This window comes from Nothobranchius furzeri, chromosome 7, assembly GCF_043380555.1.
Source record: "Nothobranchius furzeri strain GRZ-AD chromosome 7, NfurGRZ-RIMD1, whole genome shotgun sequence".
Lineage (NCBI taxonomy): Eukaryota > Metazoa > Chordata > Actinopteri > Cyprinodontiformes > Nothobranchiidae > Nothobranchius > Nothobranchius furzeri.
In genome coordinates, this window is record NC_091747.1 from 38,771,834 (window position 1) to 38,780,210 (window position 8,377).

Below are 8,377 nucleotides of genomic sequence, written 5' to 3' on the forward strand. Positions count from 1 at the left end.
AAACTCAGGAGTGTAAAAGGGGCTATTAATGAGACTCGTTACCGTGGCAACCGTGAAAACAGAGTACAGGCATTTTTGCAAATGGGAGATGGTTTTAGCAAGTCGGTTAAGGTTTTATTTCAAGTAAAACCATCATCCTGACAAAGCAGCAGAGATAAAGTGAATTTAGAGCTCTATTCTAACTCCACTCACTGGTTTAGCGGCTCCAGTGTTTAAACTTCCCCAAAAAATACAACTAAATGAAGCAAGTAGGTTTAAGTAAAAAGGCACGTCTACATTTAGAACATGAACCCTACTCTCCTATAGGTGGACGTCACGCTGGTGACATGCCCACCTTCATGTTTCCATTCACTAATTATCCCAATTTACCTTCGTGGAATGCACTTCATCCACCACCTTTCATCTTACGCTGTTGAAGCTCTTTTGGTCAAATCCTCGAGATAACGCCATGTTTTGCCCTCCGGTGCACTCAAAATGATCCAGCCGTGCAGGGGCGGCGTTAGGCCCAGCTACTTGGGCTGAAGCCCCGGATCTTTCATGATAAGCCCCGGATCTAAATCGCGGAAGTAACATGCAGTACCAAAGTCCAACAGAGAGGGCGCAGCTGGCAGTAGTTTGTATACAGCCTGCCTGAGCCTCCACCACTGAAGAAGAAGCCCTTCAGCTGCCGGCTTCTTCTACAATGGCTGTGTCTCAATTCAGGGTCTGCATCCTACCTCGGCCGGATTCGTCGGCCGGTTACGTCACAGCGCCGCGACTCGGCCTGTCCCAATTCGAAGACTCCTTCAAATGCGGTCGACGAATGCGGCCTTCTTTTCGCCTGAATGAAGGATGGGTCGAGTGTATCCTTCAATAGGTAGCATTTCCCAAGATGCCTTGCGGGCCGGCCGGCAGAAAAACTTAAAAACAATGGCGGACAGTGAAGCGGGAGCTGTCGGAGAGGATTGCGCATATAAATGTAAGTATAAACTTGAAAACTGTCAGTTTAAGGACTTTTTGTGATACATGAACGTTATTTTAGTTAGAAATGTTACAGTAAAAGTGCTTGTATTGCGGTCTCGGCTCGTATGTTCGGCCGCGCTCGGTGTCGTACTTCTCCCACTACGTTTCCCCCTGATTTTAATAGAAGTTTGTATTTTAGGACCAAAAGAGAAAACCAGGGAATTTATTAAGCTTAGGGCGGAGATGGACCACATGATCACCGGAGCAAAGTATTCGGCGGCTGTGGCATGGAGGTACAATAACATCTCATATTTTAAAAACTCGTTTGAGTATTTTTTTTCTGCGAAAACATGAAAGGAATAACCCGTTGTCCTCTTTTCTCTTCCTGTTTCTTTTCTTACATGTTTGTTAAGACTATTCTGGAGAAAATGGGCATCCAGGGGAAGGTGCCAGCGATGAGCTTCTGGAGCTGATCAGGGAGGACATGAGGCTGCAGAGCAGCAGAGAGCACAGGAGAGAAGGAAGAACTTTGACAGCTTTTTACTTTGCTAGAAAAAAATGGTTAATGAAGATTAAACATGTACATGTAAAAGAAATATCTAAATAAAATCAGTTCTGCATTAAACTCTTGAATTTTATTTTTGTTTACAAATGAGAATTGTTTACTAGAGGGTATCCGCTGGATCTTGAAAAGTCTTAAAAGGTGATAAATCGGTTTTGGTCAAAGTAAGACCCTTAGAAAGTATTAAAAACTATTATCACATCTTTGCTCAGGCTCAGCTAGTCTAAAGTATTTTCTCTGAATTAGCTCTCCAACAGTCAAGGAAATGATTAACCCCCAGAGACCCACGGTTGTAGTATTACAACATCAGATTTAAGTCTACAAAAATAAACCTTCCCCATTTTTTTTCTTTTTAAAACCACATTTACATTGCTAATAGGTCCTATTCAGTTCTGCAACACTATTGGCTGTTAAAATGTGTAAATAGGCCCGTTTATCTGGCCTCCTAGAACAACATGTGAAAGGTTAAAAATATTTTGCAGTTGTTTTCTAAATTTGGGTTTCTGGGGGTTAAAAAGCTAAATAAAACGTCGAGCGCCATCGTTTAAGGTTCCTTCTGCCCAGCGGTTCCACGGTTGCTAGGCGACGGAACGTTCGCCGAGGGAGTTCATGAAGGCTAGGCCTGTCCAAATTCACAGCCGTTAACATCCGGTCTACCCGGCCAACGGAGGACGCAGCCCACGTCGGCCGGGTGGGCTGGGTCCTTCGAAGGATGCAGACCCTGAATTGAGACACAGCCATTCTCTGTCTGAAACGCATGAGTGAAGATGGACATAAGGACGGTTTTTTAGACAAAAAGTACAACAACAGAACCCCAGCTTTGATGAGACTGGTGTTGACTCAGGTTTGTGAGTCTTATTTGAAAATATTTGTTGTGCTGCTGGTTTGCCTAAAGTTAGCTTAGTATCAGGTAAAGTTGTTGGAGAAAGAAAGGGAATATTTACTATCATCTCACACTAAACACTAACAGGAATAATACTCTGCCCTGAATATGTAGCTTCAGATTAAAAATTATGTGGTACAAGATATATATATATATATATATATATATATATATATATATATATATATATATATATATATATATGATGTTGACTAGTGTGTGTCACGTGTGTGCGCGCGTGTGCGTGTGTGTGTGCGTGCGCGTGTGTTAAGCCCCGGATCTTCTTCAGTCCTAAATCCGCCCCTGCAGCCGTGTCTGTTGTTCTAGCCACTTTATTGGGCAATCCATTCAGTTTAATACAACAGCGAGGCACGCAGGACAACAACAACATAGTCACACTCCAGCCCCAGCTGGTGTGTAAGGCTGTTGTTTTGACAGCAGTTCGCTGACTGAGTCCCCTCACCCACTTCCTGTGGCTCGGCTTCAAAAAACTATTCAGTCCAATGTTACATGTACCACCCTGATAAATGAAAGTGGCAATACCAATAGATTGTGCAAGTGAAAATAGATGGGCTACACATGCGTAGCACTAGTAGCTGTAAGAGACAATCTAAACCCAATATCTGTCAAAGGGACTGAGCTATAGTCATTTTTAGGCTCATGTTGATTAGTTGTGGCAGCCTTCTTGATTGGGGTTGACCACAGTGTAGTAAAAAAAGTCTTTGTCCCAAAAAGGCATCACACTCAAGTATTTTCTTTGCATCATTTATGCTTATTAACTCATTCACTGCCAGCCGTTTCCTGATCAGAAAAGCCGTTCGCTGCCAGCGTTTTTCAGCATTTTCACAGGTTTTTGAAGAGTCACAGAACGTTGCGCCCTATGATGATATCAATGCCAAAACTACCAAAACAAAGAGTAGCCTCTTACATCAGGAAGAATCTGCACGTTTCGAGCGTTATCCGTTCTTTCATAATCTGTTGTCAAATTGTGATCGGCAGAAGCTTTTCCGGTTTGCACCTCACTTTTGTTGCAGCAGCAGCTGAAAATGATCTTCTAACACATGGATTTTCTGCTTCCTGGTCACGTGACGTACCCTGGATGAAGATCGGCTTTAGAGCTGGGATATTTGTTCTCACGGTGTGAGGACTCGTTCCGACGCTCACACTGTAAAATAATGCAAGTGACGACTTTAGTCGTCAATGGCATTTAATGAGTTAACGGTGTTGATGCTGATCTAGTTACTGCTGGTTGTCTCGGCTGCTGTGCTTTTGTCTCATGGGTCATAAATCTATTTTGTTCTCAGCAAATTTTAATTTCATTAATAAGGGGCAGCATCATGGAACAGTTGGGATTTCTGTTGTGTCACAGCTAGAAGGTTGCTGCTTCAAATCCCATCCCACAGCCTTCCTATGTGGAGTTTGCATGTTCTCCTCCTGCTTGTGTGGGTTTCTCCAGGTATTCCAGTTTTCTCCCAAGAATCAAAACATGCAGGTTAACTGATGAATCTAAATCATCTAGGTGTGAGTGAGTGTGTGACTGTTGTTAATGTCTCTGACTCTGAGTGTCCCTCTGATGGACTGGTGACCTGTCAATGGGGTCCCTTAACTCTCTCCTGCTGACTGCTGTAGATAGACACCATTTCCCTGTGAATACTGAGGATGAAGCAATTAAAGGTGTGGTTGATTGAAAAATACATTTAAAATTATTATTTATGCATTTTTCATGCAGGCTGAACACGGAAATAGTCTTCTACTCCGATCTCCTGTGTTAGCTTCTGATAGAAAACAAATGGTAAAATGCTAGGGTTTTAAAATCCTCACACTGTGATGCCACATTGTGAATTTGCATTCACAGCCTCACCCATGTTGGCTCACGCCCACCCACAGGAAGACCTTTTAAAAATATTTTGGCAGTGAGGAGAGAGAGCTGAGAGTGTGCTGAAGATAGTGAATTTGCAACATGGCTGAACGTGCTCTGTTAGTCAATCAGAAGAAGCAAGGCGTGTGCATATCATTAATAATGAGCCCAGGTGTTGCTCCAGCAGCCAGACCAGGCTCTGTTCCAGCAACGGGTTCTGCTCCAGCTACCAGGCCCAGGTTCTGCTTCAGCAACCAGACCAGGCTCTACTGGGGTGAGTCAGAAAGAATGCCTCCAAAAAGAAACAATGTGGCTGAGGAGGAACTGGAAGAGATACATAAATCACTGAGCTTTATGTCAGAAGAAATTACAACAGTCTCTAAACAACAGAAAGCGATAATGGAATTAATGGAGGAGGTTAAAGTCTTAAGAAGAAAAAAACGAGGAAAAGGACAGGAAAATCACCTTACTGGAAGAAAGAGTGTCAGAACTGGAACAACATTCAAGAATAAATGACGTAATAGTGACAGGACTTGAAACAACACACCAAACTTATGCAAGAGCAACAGCTACAGAGAGTGGAGAACCACCTGAACAAGAATTAAACAACTTGGAAAGGCAAGTAATGGACTCCCTTGGTGGCAAAGGGATACATCTAGAGGCCAAGGACATAGAGGGATGTTGTCCTCTTCCACGTAAAAATAAAAATCAAAAACCTGCAATCCTTATCAGATTTATGAACAGAAAACACAAGAAAGAACTGCTTAAACAAGGAAGGAAGCTGAAGGGAACCAATGTATATATAAATGAACACCTTATCAAGAAAAATGCAGACATTGCAAGGCAAGCGAGACTTCTGAGAAAGCAAAAGAAAATACAGTCAACATGGACTTCAAACTGTAAGGTATTCATTAAACTGAATGGGTCTCCGGAGCAGGCAACGATTCTGATCATTAAGGAACTAACAGAACTAGAAAAACACAAGTGATAAATGAGAATATAAAACAAGTTTACAAACTATGGTTAAGATCATCAGAATTTATGCTTCCAAACTTATTTTGGATACTGTAAAAACAACATGGATAACTCGGTTTGATATTGGTCTTGATTCAAACTGGCAAAAAACACTCAACTGAAATGGATACAGATGATAAAATATATGATATTGACAATAAAATAGATGGAAATTTACATGAATTAAACACAAGTTGTGATTATATTGGAGAAGAACAATTGAACTGTGGGAGGATGACTAAGGACACAATGTCACTTATCCACATTAATAGTAGAAGCTTATTTCCTAAGTTATTAATTATTAAAGGTTATTTAAATAAATTCAAAAACAAATTTAGTGTGATTGCTATAACAGAGACTTGGCTCAAAGGTGATATGATGGATGAAGTACGAATGGAAGGGTATGAACTTTATTTTGTAAATAGAAAAAATAAAAGAGGTGGTGGGGTTGCCCTGTACATTAAATCAGATCTAAAATGTAAACTAGTTAAGGAAATGACAATGACGGAAGATAATGTTATGGAAATTGTAACTGTAGAAATCAGCAATGAAGCTGCTAAAAAAACTTTAATTAGTTGTGTTTATAGAGCACCAGGATCATGTATTGGGACATTTAATGAAAAAAATTATTGAATTGGTTGATCACATTAAATACAAAACATTATTTCTATGTGGGGACTTTAATATTAATTTAGAACATGAGTCTGGTCAGATTAAGGATTTTGCAGATTCACTGTATAGTGTAGGTTTTTTCCCCTTGATAAACAAGCCAACTAGAATTACATCTCGGACTGCAACAATCATTGATAATATATTCACTAACAATAAGGATGATGTCAGGAAAACAGGGATATTAATGACGGATATTAGTGACCACCTACCTGTTTTCGCAGTCTTCAAATACAAACATTCCATAAAACAAAACATCACCATGAACTACAGAAGAGATCAATCAGTTAAAGCCATAAACAAAGATCTTAATAAACAAAATTGGAAGAAGGTATATGTCAGTGATGTCAACGCTGCATACACATCCTTCATAAAAAAAACTGTTGAAGTCATATAATGCTAACTGCAAATTAATCAAGTCTGCAGGTAAAAGGGAAAATCATCCTTGGATGACAAAGGGATTAAAGAATGTGTGTGCTAAAAAGAACAATTTATATAGGAGTTTTTTTAAACTTGTAAACAAGGGAAGCAGAAGATAGATATAAAAATATAAAAATAAATTGTTAACAATAATTAGGAAGCAAAAAATAAAGATTATTATGGTAATCTATTGAATCAGAATAAAAATAACACAAAAGCTACTTGGGGGATACTAAACAGTGACTAACAGAGAGAACTGTAACAACCAGGGCTGGAGGACCCGTGAAAGCACCAGACACAGTAAGACGCTTTAAAGTTTTTATTTGAGAACACACAGGGGAGTGTTACCAGTCTGTAGGAAGGGCAGTAGCAGAAGGCTTGGTCAGGAGGGGAAATCCAGAGGCAGAGTCCATGTAACAAATCCAAGGTCAGGAGTCCAGAAGATCAGAAACTGTGAGATAATCCAGTCAGGGAGCAGGCAGGTGGCAAGGTCGAGGTTCAGAAACAAGGTCAGGAACTTGAGGTTTAGGCAGGGTTTTAGAATGCTGGATAATCTACTAACAAATGCTTTCAAAAATCTGGCACTGGCTTGGTGTTTCTCCTGATGTTATATAGAGGTGGTTGCAGGTGGAGCTGATGAGTTAATGTGAGACAGGTGGTTTGAATCAGGTAGATGATGAGCTGGTTGTGGTTGCTGGGGAAACCGGGCCTGGCTGGAGTGGTGGCATGACAGAATCCCCCCCACAAGGGCCGGCACCGGACGGCCCACCCGGCCGGCCAGGACGGGAGCGGCGGGAGTCCCGGAGGAGAGAGAGGTCGACGAAGCGGCGAGCGGGAACCCAGGACCGCTCCTCAGGACCAAAACCAGCCCAGTCCACCAGGTATTGAAGCCCACGGCCCTGGCGCCGGGAACGGAGGACCCGCCGCACAGCCCAGACCGGACCACCAGGAAGGAGCCGGGCGGGCGGAGGGGGCCCGGAGGAGGGCACGAGAGACGAGGACACCACAGGTTTCACCTTTGACACATGGAAAGAGGGGTGGACCCTAAGGGCCCTGGGAAGGCGGAGGCGAACAGCAGCAGGGTTGATGACCTTGGAAATGGGGAAGGGACCAATGAAACGGGGAGCCAACTTCCTGCAGTCCACCCTGAGCGGGATATCGGCCGTCGACAGCCAGACCTTCTGACCCACCCTATATGCGGGAGCCGGAATGCGCCGCCTGTTGGCCGAGCGGGCATATACTGCAGAGGCTTGGAGGAGACGGCGCCTAGCGGACCACCAGGCACGGCGACATCTGAGGGCGGCGGCATAGGCAGAGGGGACGTGGGCCAGGGTCTCTTGAATGGAAAACACAGGGGGTTGATAACCAAAAACAGTGAAAAAGGGAGACACACCTGTCGCAGTAGTGGGTAGAGAGTTCATAGCGTGTTCCACCCAAGGCAGGTTCTGGGACCAGGTTGTGGCGTCGTCCTGGCACAAGAGGCGTAGCTTGGTTTCCATTTCTTGGTTGTGTCTCTCCGTCTGTCCGTCGGTCTGTGGATGAAACCCAGAGGAGAGGCTCACCTGAATCCCCAACCGGGCACAAAAAGCTTTCCAGAACCTGGACACGAACTGGGGTCCTCTGTCCGAGACGATGTCTTGTGGAAGACCATGGAGGCGGAAGACCTCACGTGCCAAGATATCAGCCATGTCAGATGCGGTGGGGAGTTTCTTGAGGGGGACCAGATGGACCATCTTGGAAAAACGGTCCACGACTGTGAGGATAACTCTAAAGGAGTTAGATGGAGGTAAGCCTGTGACGAAATCCATGCTCAGATGAGACCAGGGCCGGTGTGGGACGGGCAAAGGTCGTAGAAGACCGGCAGGGGGTCTACGAGAGGCCTTTGCTTTGGCACAGTCGGGGCAGGCCCTGACAAACTCCCGGGAGTCCTTGGCCAACGCCGGCCACCAGAATCTGCTTCTGACCACGTTTATAGTCCTGGTAATGCCTGGGTGACAAAAAAGGCGAGAACTGTGACAGAATAACAATA

The 8,377-nt window shown here is 43.7% G+C and overlaps 1 long non-coding RNA gene across 1 annotated transcript; it reads left to right on the plus strand.

The window, feature by feature from the left end:
* Positions 1 to 1,031: 1,031 nt before the first annotated feature.
* On the plus strand, positions 1,032 to 1,567 carry LOC139070666 (uncharacterized). Its single transcript, XR_011521155.1, has 2 exons — positions 1,032 to 1,235; positions 1,356 to 1,567. It is a non-coding gene; the product is annotated as an uncharacterized lncRNA (long non-coding RNA).
* The last annotated feature ends 6,810 nt before the right edge of the window (positions 1,568 to 8,377 follow it).